This window comes from Eurosta solidaginis, chromosome 4, assembly GCF_040869045.1.
Source record: "Eurosta solidaginis isolate ZX-2024a chromosome 4, ASM4086904v1, whole genome shotgun sequence".
Taxonomy (NCBI): domain Eukaryota; kingdom Metazoa; phylum Arthropoda; class Insecta; order Diptera; family Tephritidae; genus Eurosta; species Eurosta solidaginis.
The window spans coordinates 68,308,969-68,334,645 of NC_090322.1; positions in this window are offsets into that span (position 1 = coordinate 68,308,969).

A 25,677-nucleotide genomic window follows, 5' to 3' on the forward strand; every position below is an offset into this window, starting at 1 on the left:
ACCAGTACGTATTTGTTTCCGCGGTTGCTAGTAGGAAATGGACCTGCGACATCCATGGCGATCCTTTCAAATGGTGCACCTGAAATATACTGCTTCATCTGGCCATGGCTTCGGGTTTTGGGCCCTTTCGCTCTGCTGCATACCTCGCAGTTGACAATCCACTCGGTGACCGACTGACGGCAACCAACCCAATAGAATCTCTGCTTAATTTTCTCGAGTGTCTTCGTGATTCCAAGATGACCTCCACTTGGACCATTGTGCAGCTCGCTGAGCACGTGAGGAATCCTCTTTCTGGGAACAACTATCAGTTTCTTCTTGCATTTACCATCCTCACTCTCCCATACTCGATGAAGGCAACCGGATATCAATTCTAAACTGTTCCACTGTGCCCAATATGACTTCGCAATGGGACTCTCTGCTGACATCTCTTCTCTGTTTGACCTTTCGTTTCGTTCGAACCCTTGCATAACACGTGACAGATCTGTATCTTCTAGCTGACACTTTCTTAGCTGTTCCTTGTCCCATTCATCTGTATATGTTATAGTCATTAGCCGGACATCTATAATGTCTCCTTTAGCCTCGGCTTTTGAACAGTGCTTGCATTCCAAACTACATGGTCTTCGTGACATTGCATCGGCATTCCATGGGTACTACTTTTTCGATGTTCAATGGAAAAGTCACAGCTTTGTAGTCGCTCGATCGACCGTGCCAATTGTCCTTCCGGATTACGGAACTGCATAAGCCATTTTAAAGCTGCGTGATCTGTCCTGACACAGAATCGCTGGCCGTAGAGGTATTTGTGAAAATGTTTAATGCACTCTACCAATACCAACAGCTCTCTCCGTGTAACGCAGTAGTTCCTCTCTGGTTTTCCAATCGAACGGCTGTAATATGCAACTACCTTCTCCTGTCCATCGACCAGTTGTGATAAAACACCTCCTATAGCATATCCACTCGCATCTGTATCTAGAATAAATGTTGCTCCTGGAATCGGATATGCTAATATTGGGGCAGTGCACAAACGCTCCTTAAATGTTTGGAAGTTTGGAAAGCTACTTCTTGCTCCTTCTTCCATTCGAAAGCTTTATTTTTTCTTGTAAGCTCATGGAGGCTATGGGCTACGCTGGAAAAATTTGGTACATATCGGCGGTAATATGTGCACAGCCAAGGAAACTTCTTAATTCATGTAGGTTCTGTGGTCTTGGCCAATCCTTTACAGCCTCTATCTTTTCGTTCGCAGTGCAGATGCCCTCTGTCGTTACCTTGTGACCCAAATAATTTACTTCCTTTTTAAACAGCGCACACTTTTTGGGACTTAACTTCAGGCCAACGCCAGCTATTCTTTGGAAAACTTCCTCCAAGGTCTTAATATGTTCATTAAAATTCTTGCCCAATACGATGATGTCGTCCAGGTACACCAAGCATGTTTTCCAATGTAGTCCTTTCAGTACCTGGTCTATGAGTCTCTCAAAAGTAGCTGGTGCATTACAAAGTCCAAAAGGCATCACTGTAAATTGCCAAAGACCATCACCGACACTGAAGGCTGTTTTCTCTTTATCTTCCTCCTTCACCTCCACTTGCCAGTAGCCACTTTTCAAGTCCAGCGTGGAAACACATTTCGTACCAGATAGCGAGTCCAGAGTGTCGTCAATTCTTGGCAATGGGTAGCTATCCTTTTTCGTTACGTCATTCAACTTCCGGTAGTCCACGCAAAACCTCATTTTTCCATCCTTCTTCTTTACAAGTACGACCGGTGAGCTCCATGGACTAGCTGATGGTTCGACCACGCAGCTGTCGCTCATTTCTCGTATGATATGATGTTTCACAACGTTGGTGCGGCCTGGTTTAGAACTATCCTGGTCAAATATGTTTGCGTACTTTTGGAGCAGTTTTGCCTTACTCTGATATGCTTCCTCTAGCCCCTGCGTCCATGCCGTGATGTCAATTGAAAGATCAGTATTACTAGCTGAAACGTGTTCCTGGAGCTGTTCACAGTTAATAACTACTTCAGCCTCTTGGCATCTTCCCAAAATAGCTCCTTTAGTCAGTTTGAGTGGTGACTTGAACTCATTGAGTACTCTTACCGGAATACGTCCATCTTGTTTTGTCATAGCCAGGGTTTTTCCTAAAAGTATGTTCAGTGCTGATTTGTTAGCTGCTTCGACAACCCACAATTTGTTTGTCCCACAATCTCCATAAACCTTTGCCCAGATGACTGCTTCGGATTTGGTGGTATTCGCTGACTCTCTTTCACCAGCACTCGTTTACTGCTTAGCCTCTCTCGTAGCCGAAATTAAGTGGTACATCCATGTTCTTATATCGCATCGTCTTGCTTTGCATGTCGATCTGTATGCCCTGGTCGACTAAGAAGTCCACTCCAATTATGATTTCATCAACAATCTCTGCCACTATAAAATTGTGTACTACCGTGACGTTCCCAATTGCGACTTCACATGATACTTCTCCTAGAACCGTGCTGGCTTCTCCAGTGGCTGTACGCAATCTTGCTCCATGCAATGGTCTTATCTTCTTGTTGACTAAATCCGCTCGAATGATGGAATGAGATGCACCCGTATCTACAGTCAGTAAACGTTCCTTTCCATCCACATGTCCTCCGACAGTAAGATTGTTTGACCTTCCAATTTGTGAAATAGAGATTATGGGGCATTCAATTGAGGGAGCCTGAGTCGCTTTAGTTTAACGATTGAGTGGACTTGGAGATTTGCTCATCTCCTTCAGCTCTGCGTTTACGGCCACCCACATTGTTGGAGCTATTGGGACCGCTGCTGCAATGTCGTGCAATATGACCTGGGTTGCCGCACTTGAAACATTTAATAACTCCGGCATTTTTCTGTTGTGATCCCTTCAGTGCTTCCAAATTGTGTCTACCCAATCTGGTCCTTCCACTTCCACACGATGAGCTTTGTATGCTGGTTTACTCAATAGTGAGGCCGTTTCCTGAGTCAAGGCATGTGATACCGTTTTAGCAAATGTCAGCTTTGGGTTTGCGTATGTAGCTCGCTTCGTTTCCACGTCCCGTATGCCATTTATAAAACTCTGGATTTTTACCCTCTCGGTGTATTCCACGGGTGCGTCCGCATTTGCGAGATGAGCCAACCTTTCAACATCCGAGGCAAACTCCTGCAAATTCTCATTCGCTCTTTGGTGACGGTTTTGCAACTCAATTTGGAATATCTGTTTCCTATGCTCGCTTCCATAACGTCTCTCGACAGCGGCCATCAATGCTTCATAGTTGTTCCGCTCTCCTTCGGGAATCGTCTGTAGGATTTCGGCTGCTGGTCCTTTCAATGCCACGAACAGAGCTGCAACTTTATCTTCAGCATTCCAGTTGTTCGCTGCCGACGTCTTCTCAAATTGGAGCTTAAATACCTGGAATGGAACAGAACCATCAAACGTTGGGGATTTTACCTTCAGAGTAGACGATGACGTTATTGGGCGGTTCAATGGTAACTCCTGAATACGATCTTTTAAAGCATCTATCTCGGCCTCAATTTTATCTTGTCGACCACTGAACCCTTCCTGAAACTGCGTTAGTTTCTCTTCCATACGCGATTCTAGTTGTGCAGAGATCTGCGATGATACCTGTGCTGAAATTTGTGTCGACATTTCTGATATACGTGCCTCTTGTGCTTCAATTTTAGATGCTATTTCTGACGACATTTCTGAGATATGTGTTTCTTGTGCTTCAATCTTCGATGTTATGCGTGTCTCCTGCGATTTCAATTGTGATGACATGTTGGTAGATATTTGTGATGACATTTCGGACATTTGTGCCGATATTGCAGCCAATATCATGTTCAGGTCTGTGTTCGCCATTGTCTGTGGTGTTTCTTCCATTTTTGTTATTTCCTCGCCATCAAGATGAAAGTCATTCTCTTCCACATCAATTCCTTCTGCTTCCATTGCCTCTCGTAGCCGTGCCTGAAGTTCAAGTTTAACGCCACTTGTATTCAATCCACGGCTCTCCAACTCCTTCTTCAGTTGCTGGATCTTCAATTCACTGAACTTTGCCATGTCCTTGTTGTCCTCTGGAATTTATTCAACAATCCCACTTCTGACACCAGTTGTAATGAATTTACTTGCAAATCTTTTTATTTGCAACCCTCTGCTAAGTTCGAATCACTAACTGTTGAATAAATAACGCCAATATGTAATAATGCAAAATGACCTTTTTAAAGTACTTCACAATAACACTCAAACTGTGCAACGAATAGCTTGCTTAATAATCAATAACTGCTTGATAGCTCAACTCATACTGAATTCCAGCGCCTCTACATTTGCTGCCTTTTATACTCTCTCATTTCAACGTTGCATCTTCTAGGCGCTTCCATTTCCAGAATCTTCTAGTCCATTAGCTCTCAAACTTCTCAGCTGTAACTACAATTGCACGATTTTATAGCTTCTCTCATTGCATACTTTCAGGAGTATCTCAGATATATGCATGTGTTTGTGCATTGACTCTCCGCTGCTCGTATACGTACATGGTACATATGTGTAGACGCAATTATTGTTTCGTTTATGTAGATACATAATGATTGAATTATTGATGTGAATTCACGTCACTGCTTAGCATCGGCTTAGAGATAGCAGCACCCCTTAGTTTTGCTAATATTTGTAAAAGTATCTATTTGTACTGTGTCGAACGCTTTTGTGGGCGTTTCGGTTATAATCATAGGCTCTTTAAGTTTTTAATTATTTTATTTTTATTACAATGAGCGCATTTTTTGATATATTTTCTGATATCATTTTTCATTCCTTTCCAATAGTATTCTTGTTTTATTTTATTTGTCATGCGATTTATTCCTGGGTGGCCACCAAAAATAGGATCGTCATGAAATTTGTGAAGAATTTCTTTAATTTTTTCATTATTTGTCACATGCATAACTTCTGGAGTTAATGCTATATTTAAATTTTTGAGAACTTTGGCACCAATTTCTTTAAATGCGTCTACCCGGGTATAATTATCTTTAAACAATTTGTCTCCTAAGGACAACTGTATTTTTCTAATTCCTAAATTTCCGGCTTCTTTCATAAGCCTGGCAAAGAATTGACCTAAGTCTATCTTCGCCTCAACAATTAGATTTTTTATATTAATTTCGCTACAAATTTTCTTTCCTTTTTTGAAACGTAATTTCGGAGGATCGAAAACGAGCTGGACTAGTCTCTTTGCTTCACATTTATTTAGCGCTTCAAATATTATTGGGTTCTCTTAGTGACTTTTTATTTCGCGAGTTAATATCGAGCTCAAGGCCTAACAATAATTATTTTATCATTATTATTGTTATAATATATTTTTTCTTAATTGAAAAAATTTTAAATTAGAATAGAAGAAAGAAAAAATTTAGACAACTGCCAGAGCTCGTTGTATAGATCCATTTCGGGAACTGCTAAATTCCTTCATCGGCAACGTTTAGGCGCCGCTGCTATAACCATTCAGCCATCACAGCGGTTTTTTGTTTGTCTTCATTATTCCTACTTCAATTCTGGTTCTTGCCAATTGATATTCACAGCACTGCGACATCTGTTACAGAATAGTTGTGAAAATTGGACTTTGTTTATGGCGATGATGCCATAGTGTCATATTTTATTAACACTTTTTTCCCCGTGCTCTGGGATGTATTAACAATTTTTGTTGTTATATCGGCCTACTAATTTGTAATATCGCGAGTTATCATTATTATTGTTATAATATATTTTTTCTTAATTGAAAAAATTTTAAATTAGAATAGAAGAAAGAATGTTAGGCCTTGAGCTCGATATTAACTCGCGATATTACAAATTAGTAGGCCGATATAACAACAAAAAGACTTTTTATTTCTTTATTTTTACTACTGGACTGTTTATTGTTATGTTTTTTGTTAGTTTCCGACCTAGTCGTAGCTTTTAGTATTTTACACGCTTCTACCGGTATTTGTTTTAGTTCTTTAATATCTATGCGTGGTAATGCGTCGGCTACATAGTTTTCTTTACCTGCGATATACTCCACCTCGAAATCATATTCTTCCAGATCTAATCTGATTCGAGTTAACTTTGATGACGGATTTTTCATCGAAAATAGGAATGTTAAGGGTCTGTGGTATGTTTTGACCAAAAATTTTCTACCGTAAACGTATGGTCTAAAGTATGTTATGGCCCAATGAATGGCCGCTAATTCTTTCTCAATTGTTGCTTTATTAATTTCTCCTTTAGTAAATGATCTTGATGCATAGGCAATTGGCAATTGTTTTCCTTCATACTCTTGGCTTAATACTGCTCCGCAAGCATATCCACTTGCGTCAGTTGTTATACATAATTGTTTATTGAAATCGGGATATTGTAGGATATTAGGGCTTATTAACGCAGCTTTCAAATAGTCAAAGGATTTTTTGCAATCCTCTGTCCAGTCAAAAACTACATTTTTCTTGCAAAGTCTTGTTATCTAATTCTAGAATATTCTGCAAAATTTGGGATAAATCTTCTGTAATAATTGCAAAATGCGACGAATCTCTTCGCCTCATCCGCGTTTTTAGGTGTTGGGTAATTTTTAACTGTTTCGAATTTACTGGGATCTGGCAAAATTCCTTTGCTTGTTCATTTATGACCAAGATAAGTTACTTCTTGGTTGAAAAATAAAAATTTATCAGGATGTAATTTTAAATTATATTTTCTACAAGGTGCGAAAACATCTCGTAAATTTTTAATCATATGATTTTCGGAGCATCCAAATACGACCAAATCGTCCATGTATAGAATGCTTGTGAAGGTTTTAAGCCTGCAAATGCTAATGTCATCCTTCTTTGGAATGAGTTCGGTGCTACTTTAAGGCCATTCGGAAATCTTTTAAAACGATAAGTACCATTATCTGCTGTAAAGGATGTGATATCTCTTGACTCTTCGCTGAGTTCAATCTGGTGAAATCCAGACATTAAATCTAAGCATGAAAAATATTTAGCTCTTCCTAACTGATCTAGTATGTCATCAATTCTTGGTAAAGGGAATTTATCTGCGGTTAATTTTTTATTTACTTGTCTGTAATCTACAACCATTCTCCATCTTTTTTCTTGGTTATTCGATAGTGATTTTTTCGGTACTAATAAAATTGGACTATTTAATTCTGAAATTGAAGGTTCTATTATGTCATCTTTAACTAATTTGTTTACATGTTTATTAATTTCACTCTAATCAGCTTCTGGTATTCTGTAATTTTTACCTAGGCTAGGTTATTGTCTTTCATATGAAGTTTTTGTTTGTAAAAATTATTAGTGGTAATTGGTTCTGTTTCCAATGAAAAAATGTCAATGAATTCCGCACATAATGCATTAAGTACTTTATTTGCAAATTTTGGAAAATTTTTATTTAATCTTTCTAATTTTTCCTTATTGTTGGCCTCATTTTCGAGTTTTTTATTTTTAACTATTGTATAATCATTAAAATTTTCTGTACGAATATTAAAATCTTGAAGTGTTGCATTTTTATCTGTTGTATTTATAATTCTAACAAATGTTTGTTGTGAATTTGCTAGTGTGTTTGCAATAAAAATACCTTCAGACAATTTTTGTTGTGGGATTAGTAAAGCTGAATTGTTATTTTCTATGTGAATTTGTCGAACTACTTCTGATCGTGCGGGAATTGAAATACTATTAATTGTTGGTTTGTTAGTCATCTGAATTATTATGTTTTCTGGGTAGTCATATGGACTTAGTATTACAGTGTCACCTTCTGTTTGATAATCTAAAATGCAATTATATTTTTTAATGAAATCTAATCCCAATATTCCATCGCATGGGATTGGGAAATTGTCTTCTACTACGTGAAATTTGTGTCTAATTAGTAGGTAATCATCTTTTAAGTCCGCTTTAACCGTGCGAATAGCGCTGGTTATCCCTTGACCAATTCTTCTTACATCTACTTTTTGAGATTATTATTGCAATAACTGCTCCCGTATCGATTAGGAGGGTTGATATGGAATCATTCAGAGTTGTTCTGGAAGATATGTAGCTATTAAGGTGTAAATTGAAAATATATAATTTTTTATTTATTGAGGTGGAGTTTGTTGGTTTTCCTGTTGTGTTACATTTCGGACATTTCTGGTGTTATTGCGGGTATTTCCTCGCGATCCGAAATTTCGACCAGATCTTTGGTTATTTTGTCTGTTATTATTATTATTGTTATTATTAAAAGAACGTCTATAATTTCCTCTATAATTATTGTTTTGGTAACTCGTGCGGAAGTTACCTCAGAAATTTGAATTTTGTTGGCGAATATGTAAAATTGAATTTGTGCTTCCAGTTACTTCTGTGCAACTGTTAGTAAATTTTGATATAGCTTCTTTCATTGTTGGGAACGTTCCAGCTTGCATAATTGTTTTTACTTTATCGCTGGAGCAGTTTTTACACATAGCTTTCACAGTTGATTGTTTAGCATACTTGGTTGCTAACTCTGGTGTTAGTCCGTCAGATATGTATGCTCCTTCCAACGATTTTGTGAGCTTTTCAATTTCAGCAGTGTATTGATTTGCAGTTCTACCGCGCTGTTGGATATTCAGGAGGTTTGCTGCCAAAACTTCAACTGATTCACCCTTAATTGCTGTTTTTAAATTTTGTTTTATTGCCTCAATTGAGCTTTCAGTGCTTATTAGGTTTCTGGCTGTCCCTTTCAGCTTGGTTTTTATTATCGAAACCGCTACAGCTTCATGGGTATCCTTAATTTGTTCTAAGATATTCAAATCATCCAAAAAGCTATTCAAGTTTTCAGCTTTACCATCGAATTCTGGCAAAACAGAAGAAGCAGTCTTTAAAAATTCGACTATTGTTTGTGACATTTTGTTGCTTTCAGTTTGTAAGGTTTTATTAAAAATTTCGATTTTTGGGGTTTCCCCTAGATTTGGTTGAGTTTCAGGTAATAATCTAGCGAAATCAATTTCTACCTCTCCTTCAAACGACGTTGGGACTAATGCCTCAATGTTATATCTACCTAATGAGGATACTAATTTATCTCTAACACCGGAATTAATTTGTTGTGCTTCTAGTTGATGGCTGGCAGTTAATTTGCTATGTACTTCTTGTATAGCTTTGCCTATATTATTCAATGACAGTAATATTGTCGTGAGGTGTTTTAAAATGGTTATTCTTTGTATGCTTATATTTTTATTGATACATTTATAAGCTTTTTCTGCTAAAATTTTTTCTTCCACAAGTGTGTTGAGAATAGTTTCCCATTTGCCCATCGAGGTAAAAAAAAATATGTATTTTTTTTTTTTTTGGGTTTAGACTTTCTAGACCATCTGCTCGGCTCATGTATTTTTTCTTTAAAAATTTATTATGAGTTGAGTATAATTTTAGAAATAAGTTGACGCAAGTGCAGACCGTCAAAATTATCAACAAGATTTTGATAGTCTAATGCCTCACCCTGGTCAATTACTTTGGAATTAATTACGTTTCACTGGGTTCTTCTGACAGACGGAAGGTTTTAAAACCGGGGCAAACTCCTGTAGGAACGAAAACGGCGACCTTGTAACTGATGTCCAGAGAGTGCTTAGATTATGGAGGGAATACTTCTGTGCTCTCCTAAATGGAGGCAGCAATTCACCGCGCAGAGATGAAGAACCCGATCCCGCAATCGATGATGATGTAATATATGTCCCGCCGCCAGATTATGACGAAGTTAGAATAGCAATAACCAGATTGAAAAACAACAAGGCCGTGGGCGCTGATGGATTGTCTGCCGAGCTATTCAAGTACGGCGGCGAGGAGTTGGTAAGGCGCATGTAGCAACTTCTTAGCAAAATACGGGCGGACGAGTGCATGCCCGACGGTTGGAATCTAAGTGTTCTTTGCCCAGTCCACAAGAAGGGGGATACTGCAAAATGCACCAACTATCGTGGAATCAGCCTTCTTAATATCGCATAAAAGGTCCTTTCAAGTGTATTGTGCGAAAGATTGAAGCCCACCGTGAACCGGCTGATTGGACCTTATCAGTGCGGCTTCAGACCTGGTAAATCTACCATCGACCAGATTTTCACAATGCGCCAAATCTTGGAAAAAACCCGTGAAAAGAGAATCGACACACATCACCTCTTCGTCGACTTTAAAGCCGCCTTCGACAGCACGAAAAGGAGCTGCCTATATGCCGCTATGTCTGAATTTGGTTTCCACGCAAAACTTATACGGCTGTACAAAATGACGTTGAGCAACACCATCAGCTCAGTCAGAATTGGGAAGGACCTCTCCGAGCCGTTCGAAACTAAACGAGGTTTCAGACAGGGTGACCCCCTATCGTGCGATTTCTTTAATTTGATGCTGGAGAAAATTATACTAGCTGCAGAACTTAACTGCAATGGAACAATATACTATAAAAGCGTGCAATTACTGGCATATGCTCGCTTCCCAAGGCAGTCGGTTCTATGTACCCGAGCGATTCGGGATTTTTCCCGACCAAGGACTGTCCTTTCAGTGTGACCCCATTTAATTTGTTGCGTCCCTCCCACAAATTGTCATCCTCCCAGCAGCTCCTTGCAGCAGGACTGCTCCATATTCTCTTACTCTGGGAAGGCATCGAATCCAATCCGGGCCCGTCTCCTGACCCCGGTCCTGAGAAATGGTTTTGCTGAATCTGCCGGAAAAGAATCTTTTTAGGACGGTCATACTCTGTTCAGTGTGTCTCGTGCAAGGGATGGTTGCATCGGACAGGTTGTTCTGGGCTTGATCCCAAAACCCGACGTCCACGTAACTTTTATAAATCTTTTGTGGCTCCTTGCTGTTCACGCCCAATGGCGTCCCGTAGTCCACGCCAAGGACGCCTAGTCCCAGGGCCACAACAGCAATTGCGTCCTGGCCTTCCACAACCCAGGCGTAGTCACCCGTCACTTACCCCCAGAGTGGCGGCGTCTCCCCTTATGCACTTCAGAATTCTGCAGTTAAACTGTAATGTGCTAACTGGGAAGATTACGGAGATAGTCGATTTCATGAAGCGGCACAACATCCGCATTGCTGCGATTCAAGAGACTAAACTCACAGCAAGATCTGCATTGCAGACCTGCTCTGGTTATAATGTCCACAGGAAAGACCGCGAGAACGGAAATGGAGGCGGCCTCGCGTTTATCATACACCACTCTGTGCAATATTATGTATTTGATCCTGGCATCGACCGCAGGGACAATGTCTTAGAACGTCGAGGCCTATCTGTCCGGTCAGGCGATGCAAACCTAGAAATCATCAACATCTACATACCTCCTGCCACCTGTTGCCCCAGTGGATACTGCCCTAATATCAGAGCCTTACTCACTGGCAACAATCGCATTATCTTAGGCGATTTCAATGCCCATCACGATCTATGGCATTCAAACTTGCGGGCGGACAGTAGGGGTGAGATGTTGGCGGATCAAATAGAAGAAACGACGTTCTGCACAATAAACGGGCACGCCCCCACACGTATGGTAGGAAGCTGTCACAGTTCGCCAGATAGCTCAATCGTGAGCGCAGAACTCGTAAACTGCGTCAACTGGCAGCCGACGGTAACATTGGCATCCGACCATCTGCCCATACTTATTTCGCTCGAGCGTACCGCCGACTTCATCGTCGCCCAAAAACCCACTTTCATAAACTTCAAAAAAGGAAAGTGGGAAGAATATAAATCTTTTACAGACAACCGCTTCGCTGCCCTCCCTATCCCGACTGATGACCGCTAAGGGGGGCGTGCCTTCCGTAAGGTCATTGAATCCGCCTCGGTACGTTTCATTCCCGCCGGGAGAATTCCCGAAATCCGGCCCACTTCCCGGCGGAGGCCGCAAACTTAGCGAGAGAACGTGACCTTATAAGACAGCTTGATCCAGGCGACCCCCAAATAAGGGATATAAACCAACGCATCAGATTGCTTGTGGACGAACACAAGCGGGCGAAATGGGAGGAGCACCTAAGAGGTTGTAACCTCTCTCCCGGTGTGGGTAAACTTTGGTCCACCGTAAAGTCCCTATCGAATCCGACTAAGCACAAAGACAAAGTTTCCATCGCTTTTGGCGACAAAGTGTTGTCGGATGCGAAAAAATGCGCGAGCGCTTTCTGCCGACAATATATAATGCATCCTACGGTCGACAAAGATAGACGGCGCACATAAACACAAATTCAGCGCGTCACCAATCACCATCACCGCTAGAGAGGTTGAGGACGCCATTGGTCGCGCTAAACCATCCAAAGCAGTGGGTCCAGACGGCATAGCCATGCCGATGGTTAAAAGCCTAGGGAAAGAGGGTTTCAAGTATTTAGCGCATGTCTTCAACCTGTCTCTTTCCACCTTTGTCATACCCGAGAAATGGAAAATGGCCAAGGTGGTCCCGCTACTAAAGCCTGGGAAACCAGTTAACATAGGTGAGTCGTATCGTCCGATATCTCTCCTATCGCCAGCAGCAAAGACGCTTGAAGCCATTTTGCTCCCTTATTTCCAAGCAAATTTGCAGCTAGCCTCTCATCAGCATGGCTTCAGAAAACTCCATAGCATTACCACCGCGCTAAATGCCATTAGCACCCAGATACATTGCGGTTTAAATAAATACCCCCACCATAGAACAGTACTCGTAGCGCTAGACCTATCAAAAGCTTTTGATACGGTCAACCATGGCTCGTTACTGCAAGACCTGTAAGGGTCTACCCTTCCCCCATGTCTTAAAAGGTGGACATGGGTGCAATTTAGAAACGAAACATCAAAACCAAGGAGAATTAAACAAGGGGTGCCACAGGGTGGTGTCCTATCCCCACTTTTATTTAATTTCTACATATCTAAGCTACCTTCACCACCGGAAGGAGTCACAATCGTTTCCTACGCCGATGACTGCACAATAATGGCCACAGGCCCAGGCCCAAAGATCGATGCGCTATGCAATAAAATAAACGGCTATCTCCCTGATCTCTCCAGTTTTTTCGCTTCGCGAAACCTGGCATTATCACCGACTAAATCTTCCGCGACCTTATGTACAACATGGGCGTCTCAAATGTCGACCATTTTGAACATCCACGTCGATGGCACTACGCTACCGACTGTCCTACACCCCAAAATCTTGGGTGTGACGTTTGATCAGGATCTACATTTTGGTGAGCACGCAGCCGCAATTGTTCCGAGAATTCAGAGCCGTAACAAAATCTCCAAATCCTTCGCTGGCAGTACCTGGGAAAAGATAAAGAAACGCTCATGACTGCATACAAAGCAATTAGCCAGCCGGTTACGTGCTACGCGTCACCCATATGGTCGCCAAGCCTAAAAAGTACCCACTGGAAGAAACTACAGGCCTGCCAAAATACTGCTCTCAGAATCGCCACGGGCTGTCTTCTTATGTCCCCAGAACACCATCTGCATAACGAGGCGAGAATACTCCCCATCAGGGAGAGAAATGAGATGCTGACCAAACAGTTCCTGTTGAATACCCAGAAACCTGAGCATCCCAACAGACATCTGATTGATGAACCAGCACCGCCTAGGGGATTAAGGAGTCATCTCCGTAAGCATTTTGAGGAAATACGGCACCTGAGAACCCAGCCGTATGAAGCGAAAAAACACAAGCAGGTCCTTGTTGAACTCCATATACAGGCGTCGGACCTTTATCCCGGGAATTGCCCGGTGAATCCATTACTTAAAGAAAAGTATCCACAACTCGCGGAAGAGGAACGCATACTCCCCAGGGAAACGCGTGTCACTCTTGCTCAACTTCGTTCTGGATACTGTAACAGGTTAAACTCTTACCTATCTAGAATCAACCCCGACATACAAAATGTATGCTCCGCTTGCAATGTGTCCCCACATGACACCAACCATCTCTTTAATTGTAATGTGGAACCAACGCCTCTAACACTCCTTTCCTTATGGTCCACCCCTGTTGAAACGGCAAGTTTCCTTGGACTCCCGTTAGAGGATATTGATGACAATTTGTGATCGGGCGTGGCTGTTAGGTGGGGCGAAGCATTGCTACAACAACAACAACAACTGGCATATGTTGGTGACATTGATATCATCGGCCTAAACACCCGCGCTGTTAGTTCTGCTTACTCCAAACTGGAAAAAGAAGCGGTAAAGATGGCGCGCCTTGGCAACCACGCTACTGTTGGCAGCCATAATTTCGAAATAGTAAAAGACTTCGTTTATTTGGGAACCAGCATCAACACTAGCAACAACATCGGCACTGAAATCCAGCGAAGAATCAATCTTGCCAATAGATGCTACTTTGGACTAGGTAGGCAATTGAAAAGTAAAGTCCTCTCTCATATTCTACAAGTCACTTATCGTACCCGTCCTGCTATATGGGGAAGAAGCATGGACCATGACAACAGCGGATGAAGCGGCCTTGGGAGTGTTCAAGAGAAAAGTTCTTCGAAAGATTTATGGACCTCTACGCGTTGGCGATGGCGAGTACTGAAGAAGATTTAATGATGAGCTGCACGAGCTATACGCAGACATCAACATAGTCTAGCGAATTAAAACGCAGCGGCTGCGCTGGCTAGGCCATGTTATGCGAATGAAAGATGATGCTCCGGCTAAGAAAGTGTTTCTATCGGAACCAGCCTATAGAAGCAGAGGTAGAGGGCGGCCTCCACTCCGTTGGAAGGACCAGGTAGAAAACGATTTAAACTCCCTTGGTGTGACCAATTGGCCCCGGTTGGCGGAGCGACTGGCGCGCCTTGTTGGACGGCCATAACCGTTTAGACGGTTAAGCGCCAATTTAAGTAAGTAAGTACATATGAATGAATAACTTTATTAGAGTACTTCGCAATAACACTTATACTTCGCAACCAATAGCGTGCTTAAATCAAACTGATTGCTCGTGCCTCAGCTGGTGCTGCTTTTATACTCTTCGGTTTCTTCGTTGGCATATTTCTAGGCGTTTCTATTATACACAAAAATATACTTAAATTACTTATATAAAAACATCTTATCTCGACTTAAATGTTCACTTCCTCACTCATAAATTTCTACTAAAAACATGTACAAACAAACATATAAATCAAGAAAATTATTTTCCGCAAGATAGGCACAAATCATTAAAAATAAAATCATTAAATTTTTTACTATCATAAACATAACCCTATGCTTAAGCAAAATGTTCAAAAAAAAAGCAAAGCTTCTTAAGAAGGTTTTTGTCAATTTTAGTTTTGAAAATGACCGTTCAGCACTAACTGTAGTCCCAGGAATTGTAGAAAAATAACAGTAATGCAGTGCATACTTCAAGAAAGCTGCAAGAGATAAAATTATTATTTTTTATTATTAATCTATAACGAGACGATTTTCCTATTTCTTTTCCTTTCTCTGTCTTTTCTTATATACCTCATTAAATTCTAGAGCTTTTTTTTTAATAGATCAGGGTCCTTTAAAATTTTTAATGTGGAAGGCTGCAAAATACTGAAATTTGAAACAATTTCATTCATTGGAATGAAACGCGAAATCGGTTGGTTTATAATGATGTCCAATAATCGATAAATTATGTTCACTTTGAACAAACTTTCCGGTGTTTTACCATCTTCCTGCGAGTTTAAGAAAATTCAGTGATGATGGACCATTTTTCTGCTTACTACTCGCTTCCATTTTTAAATTTTCAAATTCATGTCGATACCTTTCCAATTCTAGATAAATTGTGAAACGTTTTAATGCATCGATATTAAGTAGGATCTTGCAATGGAAAACCAATAACATAACAAAATTGTAGTTTTCGCTCCTCTTGAAGTGAAATAGCTTTATTTCTTTCATCTGATTTGCAATTTAACAGAATGTTTTCGTAAGAGCGTAAAGCGAACTTTTAAAGCAAAAACGACATCATAACGTCCTGCCCATCTAGTAGGGTTTAATGTTTTAAGGTTATTGAAGCTGAGGACTCACTTTTTTTTTTATCTATATACATATATAAAATAAAATTTGTGTTAGTTGGTCGCCGGTGTCTGAAGAGATGCGTCGGCCGAATTTCTTCAAAATTTCACATAAGTTGCGTATACCTCACTCGGTGGTTATTTCATAGCGTAACGAATTTACTGAAATTCCTCTTATTTGCAACCTTCTACTAACGTTCGTATCGCTAAACTGTTGAATAAATAACTCCAATAGTCAATGATGAAAAATGATCTGTATTAGAATACTTCAAAATAACACTTATACTTCGCAACCAATAGCGTGCTTAAATCAAACTGATTGGTCGTGCCCCAGCTGGTGCTGCTTTTATACTCTTCGGTTTCCTCGTTGGCATATTTCTAGGCGTTTCTATTTATAGAATTTACTAGTTCGCTGAAAATTCCATACTTTTGTGAGTATCTCAGATATATGCATATGTATGTGTGAGAACTATTTTGCTGATGATTGCATACTTTTGTGAGTAACTGCTGCATGTACATATGTGTAGACATAATGATTGATTTGTTTATATAGATACAAGTGACTGCTTAAAAAAATAAATAAATGTAATGCGCGATAACCTCCGAAGAGATTTTGGGCCGAGCTTCTCTTCCAATTTGCGTCGTGCTCCTTTTTAATTTTTCCTACAAATTGGCGGGACGGGACCTTCTTGTTTTATGCCGACTCCGAACGGCATCTGATAGGCAGATGAGTTTTCACTGAGAGATTTTCATGGCATAAATATACTCGGAGTGCTTGCCAAACACTGCCGAGGGGCGACCCCGCTTAGAAAAATTGTCTTCTAATTGAAAAACATTATTTCTAAAATTTTGATGTTGCTTTGTCCGGGGTGTGAACCCAAGGCATTCGGTGTGGTAGGCGGAGCACGCTACCATCACACCACGGTGGTCGCTTAGTATCGGCTTAGAGATGATAGTATCCCTTAGTGTTGCTAATATTCGTCAAACTGCCCTCCACCTAAGTCCGATCGTCCCGATCAGACAAATTTCCTGATCTAATCGCTGCTAGCCTCTCCAAATGAACCACCCTTCTATTTCGTGGTTTCCCAATGGTTTGTATGCGGTAGAAGGTATCATTGATCCTCTTCACAACTATGAGCCTTCCAAACTGCACCGAAATTTGGATGGAACACCTTTCCGCCGGTGGGGGTTGTATAACAGTATCAAATCTCCCTCCAAGTAACCTTCCGAATCTTTGTTCTCGTCGTACCTGTGTTTCATCTTACTACTCATTACCCTGGGCCGTTCCCTCACACTGTTCTTTGGCCAATGAACTACTTCGTAGAGCTTGCGCTTGACGAATTGGCTTTGCATAATCAGTATCGTTCCCACGTTTCACAACAGTAGTACGCCCTGGCTTGAAACTACCCTCGCGTTCTTTCTGGGAAACTTTCCTTCGTTTTTGTGCGTCCATTTGGTTCTTTCAATGCCAGTGTTTCTATCGCAGGTACCTTTGATTTCGCTTTATTTGGCCCATTCGATCCATCAACCTTTGCCCGAACTACTGCCCTTGACTTTGGTGGTCTTTGTCCAATCGCCTCCACCAGCACTCGCTTACTGCTGAACCCTTTCTCAAAACTGAAGTTTAGTGGTACATCCTTGTTCCTATAGCGCATAATCTTTCTCCGCATATCGATCCTGATGTCATGGTCAACTAATAAGTCCACTCCCAATATGACTTCATCAACGATCTCCGCCACAATGAATTTGTGTAGAACCATGACCTTCACAGATCACTTCTCCCTGGACTTGGTTATACTCGCCAGTGACCGTACGCAACCTTGCTCCAGGTAATGACTTTACTCTCCTATTGACCAAATCAGATCGGATTAAGGGATGAGATCTACAGTCAGTACACACTCCTTGCCATCCACATTTCCTTTGACGGTAAGACTACTTGATTTCCTTCCAATTTTCGACACAGATATCACAGGACATTCAATAGCTGGAGCTAGCTCTCGATCTCTACATCTGAACCGCTCTTGCTCATCCCCTCCAGCTCTGTTATTAAGACCACCCATGCTGTTGAAACCACTAGGATCAAGATCGGAATGACGTGCAATGTGACCGGGCTTCCCGAATTTGGAGCATTTGATAACTCTTTCACTCCGCTTTTGCGATCCTTTCAACGCCTCCAATATTGTGTTCACCCAGTCTGGCCTTTCTACCGCCACACGGCGTGCTTTGAACGCTGGCTTACACATAAGCGATGCTGTTTCCTGAATCAGAGCATGTGCTACCGTTTCTGTGAATGTAGGTTTTGGGTTTGCGTATGTCGCTCGTTTCGTTTCGATGTCCCGTATGCCATATATAAAGCTCTGGATTTTTGCCCTCTCGGTATATTCCACGGATGCGTCCGCATTCGCTAAATGTGCCAGCCTTTCAACATCCGACGCAAACTCTTGCAGTGTTTCACCAGCCCTCTGGAAGCGGTTCAGTAACTCCATTTGGTATATCTGTCTCCTATGATCGGTTCCGTATCGTCACTCCAGAGCGCCCATCAATGCTTCATAACAGTTCCGTTCGACCTCTGGAATGGTTTGTAAGATCTCAGCTGTAGGCCCTTTCAATGCTATGAACAGTGAAGCAACTCTATCTTCAGCATTCCAATGGTTCACTGCAGCGGTCTTTTCAAAGAACAGAACTGTCAAAAGATGGAATTTTTACCTTCGGATTGCTCGCTGGAACAGCCGGGCGATTTAGTTGTAATTGCTCCCTACGACCTTTTAAATCATTGACATCTGCCTGAAATTGTGCGGTTTTTGCATCCTGCGATTCAAGTTTTGATGATACCTTGCTTCCTGTGCCTCCAGCTGCGAGGATATACGGGCCTCTTGTGCTTTCAATTACTTAGCCAACTTAGATGTCATATATGTCTTCTGTTCTGCCAGTTGAGATGACATTTGCGACGACATTTCTGAAATGCGTGCCTCCTGTGCTTCCATCTTGGATGTAATCTGTATCGGCATTTCTGACATACGCGTTTCTTGTGCTTCAATCTTCGATGTTATAGGTATCTCCTGTGATTCCAGTTGGGATGCTATACTTGTCTTCTGGTTTTCCAGTTGAGATGACCTTTGCGATGTTTGAGCAGATATTGCAGCCAAAATCATGTCCAAGTCTGTGCTCGTAACTGTCTGCGATGTTTCGTTTTTCTTTTAAATTTTTGTTGTTGCCTCGTCGCCAACAGGATGAAAGACATCATCGTCCACATTAATTCCTTCCGACTCCATAGAGTCTCGTAGTCGTGCCTGAAGTTCGAGTTTATTGCCGGTTGTATTCAATCCACGGCTCTCCAACTCCTTCTTCATTTGCTTGATCCTCAATTCACTCAACTTTGCCATGTCCACGTTGTATTCGCAATCTTCGGGATTTATTCAAAAATCCTCTTCTGACACCAATTGTAACGAATTTACTGAAATTCCTCTTATTTGCAACCTTCTACTAACTTTCGTATCGCTAAATAACTCCAATAGTCAATGATGCAAAATGGTCTTTATTAGAGTACTTCACAATAACACTTATACTTCGTAACCAATAGCGTGCTTAAATCAAACTGATTGGTCGTGCCTCAGCTGGTGCTGCTTTTATGCTCTTCGGTTTCCTCGTTGGCATATTTCTAGGCGTTTCTATTTCTAGAATCGACTACTTGTTTACCAGCTATAAACTACAGATGCACGTTTATAGCTTCTCATATGCGCGTGTATGTGGGAGATATTTGCACAAATGATTGCATACTTTTGTGAGTAACTCTCCGCTGCTGTATGTACATATGTGTAGACATAATGATTGATTTGTTTATGTAGATACAAGTGACTGCTTAGTATCGGCTTAGAGATGATAGTATTCCTTAGTGTTGCTATTGGTGACTAGGCTCACGAGATATAGGCCAAAACGTGGATCAGGGTAACACTAGGATGTGGTTTTACATTAAACAAAATAAATGTAAGGCGCGATAACCTCCGAAGAGATCTAAGGCCGAGCTTCTCTTCCAATTTGCGTCGTGCTCCTCTTGATTTTCCCTAAAAATTGCCCGGACGGGACCTACATGTTTTATGCCGACTCCGAACGGCATCTGCAAGGCAGATGAGTTTTCACTGAGAGCTTTTCATGGAAGAAATACACCCGGAGTGCTTGCCAAACACTGCCGAGGGCGACCCCGCTTAGAAAAATTTTTTTCTAATTGAAAAACCTTATTTCTAAAATTTTGATGTTGCTGTGCCCGGGGTGTGAACCTAGGGCATACGGTTTGGTAGGCGGAGCACGCTACCATCACACCACGGTGGCCGCTTTAGTACAGGGTAGTTTTCATACCTATTGGTGACTATGGTCTCGAGATATAGGCCAAAACGTGAATCAGGGTAAAACTCTTTTCATCCTCTCTTATATCCTCTCTACTCTGCATTTTTTAGTTTACCATAAACGGCCCATTCAACTTGCCTATCCCTTTCATTCTTCCGTAACTTTCCTCTTACTCTTCCTTCCCTTGCTCCTGCCCACTCTCACTATTACTCTTAATTTGATCTTTATATTATTCTTACGCTTCCTGTAAACCTCTTTTTACTAATTTTTCTCAAACCATTACCCTTATTCTTACTTTTACCCTCACTCTCCCTCTTCCTCTTTGTCTCTTTACTTTTCCAACTGCCCACCAAATTCCTCTAATTTACTCCTTTTCTGCTAACTTTCCTATCCAAGTAATTATTTCTCATAAATATTTTTGCAATTTCTATGTCAAAAATTTAAAATCAAAGTTCAGCAAGAATGTGTCTATATAAGGACACTTTTTTCGCTGATTTTGCCCATTTATATAAAGGAAATACTTAACATTTTTTATTTTCTTTTTGTTTTACATATCAATTCATAACAAAAATTTTAACTGCAGATTCTGTGGTTCAAAATATGGACAATTTTTGGTCTAAAATTTAAGCTGCAATATTTTAATTCCAGTTTTTGGCGGTTTTAAATATAAACTCAAGTGTTTAAAAAGCAACTAAAAATGTTTTAGTTCTAGCAAACCGGTTTGTTTTGATATTAGCGTTTGGTTTGAAAAATGGCAATTTTCTGGACTTAAATTTAAACCAAAATGTTTCGATTTAAAACAAAAAAAATTTGTTAATATACATATGTAGCCAGAAAAGTTTAAGATCTAAACCAAAAATTTCAACCGTTCATTGATATAAGAATTTCACTTTTTTTTTTATTTACTAGACTTTCGTGAGCTGAGTATTGAACTCGGAATCTCCGACATTCATACTTCATACTGATGTTAAGGCAGATGCTTCTATCCATTCAGCCCCGCTACACACTTTGCAAATTGTCTCTAAGTATTGCCTTTTTCCGTATATTTCTGCCATGAAAAGCTTCTAAGTAAAAACATTTCTGCTTTGCAGATGCCGTTCGGAATCGCGATAGCCGCGGCGGCCGTTTATCCCCCCAAATATTTTGGTAAAATTCGTAAATACATCTTAAATTCAACTGTGAAGAATTTTTGGTGGATCTTCTGATAAAGTTTGTATTACTTATTAGAAGGAAAATGTCTAACTTCCTACAAATCAATTAGTCTGCTGGGAAGTTGTAAAGATTTTTAGGGAGAAACACATTTGAGAGTATTACTTTCACCTCCAAGTAGGTATGTTAAACTTTTTATACTCAGTTGAGCAGAGCTCACAGAGTATATTAAGTTTGATTGGATAACGGTTGGTTGTACATATATAAAGGAATCGAGATAGATATAGACTTCCATATATCAAAATAATCAGGATCGAAAAAAAATTTGATTGAGCCATGTCCGTCCGTCCGTCCGTCCGTTAACACGATAACTTGAGTAAATTTTGAGGTATCTTGATGAAATTTGGTATGTAGGTTCCTGAGCACTTATCTCAGATCGCTATGTAAAATGAACGATATCGGACTATAACCACGCCCACTTTTTCGATATCGAAGATTTCGAAAAACCGAAAAAGTGCGATAATTCATTACAAAAGACCGATAAAGCGACGAAACTTGGTAGATGAGTTGAACTTATGACGCAGAATAGAAAATTAGTAAAATTTTGGACAATGGGCGTGGCACCGTCCACTTTTAAAAGAAGGTAATTTAAAACTTTTGCAAGATGTAATTTGGCAGTCGTTGAAGATATCATGATGAAATTTGTCAGGAACGTTACTACTGTTACTATATGTACGCTTAATAAAAATTAGCAAAATCGGGAAAGGACCACGCCCACTTTTAAAAAAAATTTTTTTTTAAAGTAAAATTTTTACAAAAAATTTAATATCTTTACAGTATATAAGTAAATTATGTCAACATTCAACTCCAGTAATGATATGGTGCAACAAAATACAAAAATAAAAGAAAATTTCAAAATGGGCGTTGCTCCGCCCTTTTTCATTTAATTTGTCTAGGATACTTTTAACGCCATAAGTCGAACAAAAATTAACCAATCCTTTTGAAATTTGGTAGGGGAGTAGATTTTACGACGTTAACTCTTTTCTGTGAAAATGGGCGAAATCGGTTCATGCCACGCCCAGTTTTTATACACAGTCGTCCGTCCGTCCGTCCGTCTGTCCGTTAACACGATAACTTGAGTAAATTTTAAGGTATCTTCATGAAATTTAGTATATAAGTTCCTAGGCACTCATCTCAGATCGCTATTTAAAATGAACGATATCGGACAATAACCACGCCCAATTTTTCGATATCGAAAATTTCGAAAAATCAAAAAAGTGCGATAATTCATTACCAAATACGCATTAAGCGATGAAACTTGGTAAATGAGTTGAGCTTATGACGCAGGATAGAAAACTAGTAAAATTTTGGCCATTGGGCGTGGCACCGCCCACTTTTAAATGAAGTTAATTTAGAAGTTTTGCAAGCTGTAATTTGGCAGTCGTTAAAGATATCATGATGAAATTTGGCAGGAACATTACCCTTATTACTTTATGTCTGCTTAATAAAAATTAGTAAAATCGGAGAACGACCACGCCCACTTTTTAAAAAAATTTTTTTTTAAATTCAAATTTTAAAAGAAGAGTTAATATCTTTATAGCATATAAGTAAATTATGCCAACATTCAACTCCAGTAATGATGTGCTTACAAAAATAAAAGAAAATTTCAAAATGGGCGTGGCTCCGCCCTTTTTCATTTAATTTGTCTAGGATGCTTTTAATTCCATAAGTCGAACAAAAATTAACCAATCCTTATGAAATTTGGTAGAGGCTTGGCTCCTAGGACGATAACTGTTTTCTGTGAAAAAGGGCGAAATCGGTTGAAGCCACGCGCAGTTTTTATACACAGTCCACCGTCTGTCCTTCCGCTCGGCCGTTAACACAATAACTTGAGCAAAAATCGATATATCTTTACTAAACTTAGCACACGTACTTATCTGAACTCGCTTTATCTCGATATAAAAAATGGCCGAAATCCGACCATAACCACGCCCACTTTATCGATATCGAAAATTACGAAAAATAAAAAAATGCCATAATTCTATACCAAATACGAAAAAAGGGATGAAACATTGTAACTGGATTGGTTTATTGACGCAAAATATAACTTTGGAAAAAACTTTGTAAAATGGGTGTGACACCTACCATATTAAGTAGAAGAAAATGTAAAAGTTCTACAAGGCGAAATCAACAGCCCTTGGAATCTTGGCAGGAATACTGTTAGTGGTATTCCATATATAAATAAATTAGCAGTACCCGGCAGATGATTTTCCGGATCACCTGGTCCACATTTTGGTCGATATCCCGAGAACACCTTCACATATACATCTAAGGGCCACTCGCTTTTAAAACCCTCATTAATACCTTTAATTTGATATCCATATCGTACAAACACATTCTAGAGTCACCCCTGGCCCACCCTAATGGCGATATCTCGAAAAGGCGTCCACCTATAGACCTAATGCCCACTCCCTATTAAAATGCTCAGTAACACCTTTCGTTTGATACCCATATCGTACAAACATTCTAGAGTCAACCTTGGTCCACCTTTATGGCGATATCTCGAAAAGGCGTCCACCTATTGAATTAAGGATTACTCCCTTTTAAAATACTCACTACCACCTTTCATTTGATACCCATATCGTACAAACACATTCTAGAGTCACCCCTGCCCACCCTAATGACGATATCTCGAAAAGGCGTCCACCTATAGACCTCATGCCCACTCCCTCTTAAAATGCTCAGTAACACCTTTCGTTTGATACCCATATCGTACACACATTCTAGAGTCACCCTTGGTCCACCTTTATGGCGATATCTCGAAAAGGCGTCCACCTATAGAACTAAGGATTACTCCCTTTTAAAATACTCATTACCATCTTTCATTTGATACCCATATCATACAAACACATTCTAGAGTCACCCCTGGCCCACCCTAATGGCGACATTTCGAAAAGGCGTCCACCTATAGACCTAATGCCCACTCCCTCTTAAAATGCTCAGTAACACTTTTCGTTTGATACCCATATCGTACAAACATTCTAGAGTCACCCCTGGCCCACCCTAATGGCGATTTCTCGAAAAGGCGTCCACCTATAGACCTAATGCCCACTCCCTCTTAAAATGCTCAGTAACACCTTTCGTTTGATACCCATATCGTACAAACACATTCTAGAGTCACCCCTGCCCACCCTAATGACGATATCTCGAAAAGGCGTCCACCTATAGACCTCATGCCCACTCCCTCTTAAAATGCTCAGTAACACCTTTCGTTTGATACCCATATCGTACACACATTCTAGAGTCACCCTTGGTCCACCTTTATGGCGATATCTCGAAAAGGCGTCCACCTATAGAACTAAGGATTACTCCCTTTTAAAATACTCATTACCATCTTTCATTTGATACCCATATCATACAAACACATTCTAGAGTCACCCCTGGCCCACCCTAATGGCGACATTTCGAAAAGGCGTCCACCTATAGACCTAATGCCCACTCCCTCTTAAAATGCTCAGTAACACTTTTCGTTTGATACCCATATCGTACAAACATTCTAGAGTCACCCCTGGCCCACCCTAATGGCGATATCTCGAAAAGGCGTCCACCTATAGACCTAATGCCCACTCCCTCTTAAAATGCTCAGTAACACCTTTCATTTGACTCCCATATCGTACAAACACACTCTAGAGACACCCCTGGTCCACCTTTATGGCGATATCTCGAAACGGCGTCGACCTATGGAACTAAGGATCACTCCTTTTCAAAATACTCATTAACAGCTTTCATTCGATACCCATATCGTACAAACATATTCTAGAGTCACCCCTGGTCCACCTTTATGGCGATTTCTCGAAAAGGCGTTCACCTATAGAACTAAAGCCCATTCCCTTTTAAAATACTCATTACCACCTTTCATTTGATACCCATATCGTACAAACACATTCTAGAGTCATCCCTAGTCCACCTTAATGGCGATATCTCGAAAAGGCGTCCACCGATAGACCTAAGGCCCACTCCCTCTTAAAATGCTCAGTAACACCTTTCATTTGATACCCATATCGTACAAACAAATTCTAGAGTCAGCCCTGGTCCACCTTTATGGCGATATCCCTAAATGGCGTCCATCAATAGAACTATGACCTACTCTCTCTTAAAATACTCTTTAATACCTTCCATTTGATACACATGTCATACAACCACATTCCAGGGTTACCCTAGGTCCATTTTCCTACATGGTGATTTCCCTTATTTTGTCTCCATAGCTCTCAACTGAGTATGTAATGTTCGGTTACACCCGAACTTAGCCTTCCTTACTTGTTTATCATTAAATCAGTAGTCGAATCCG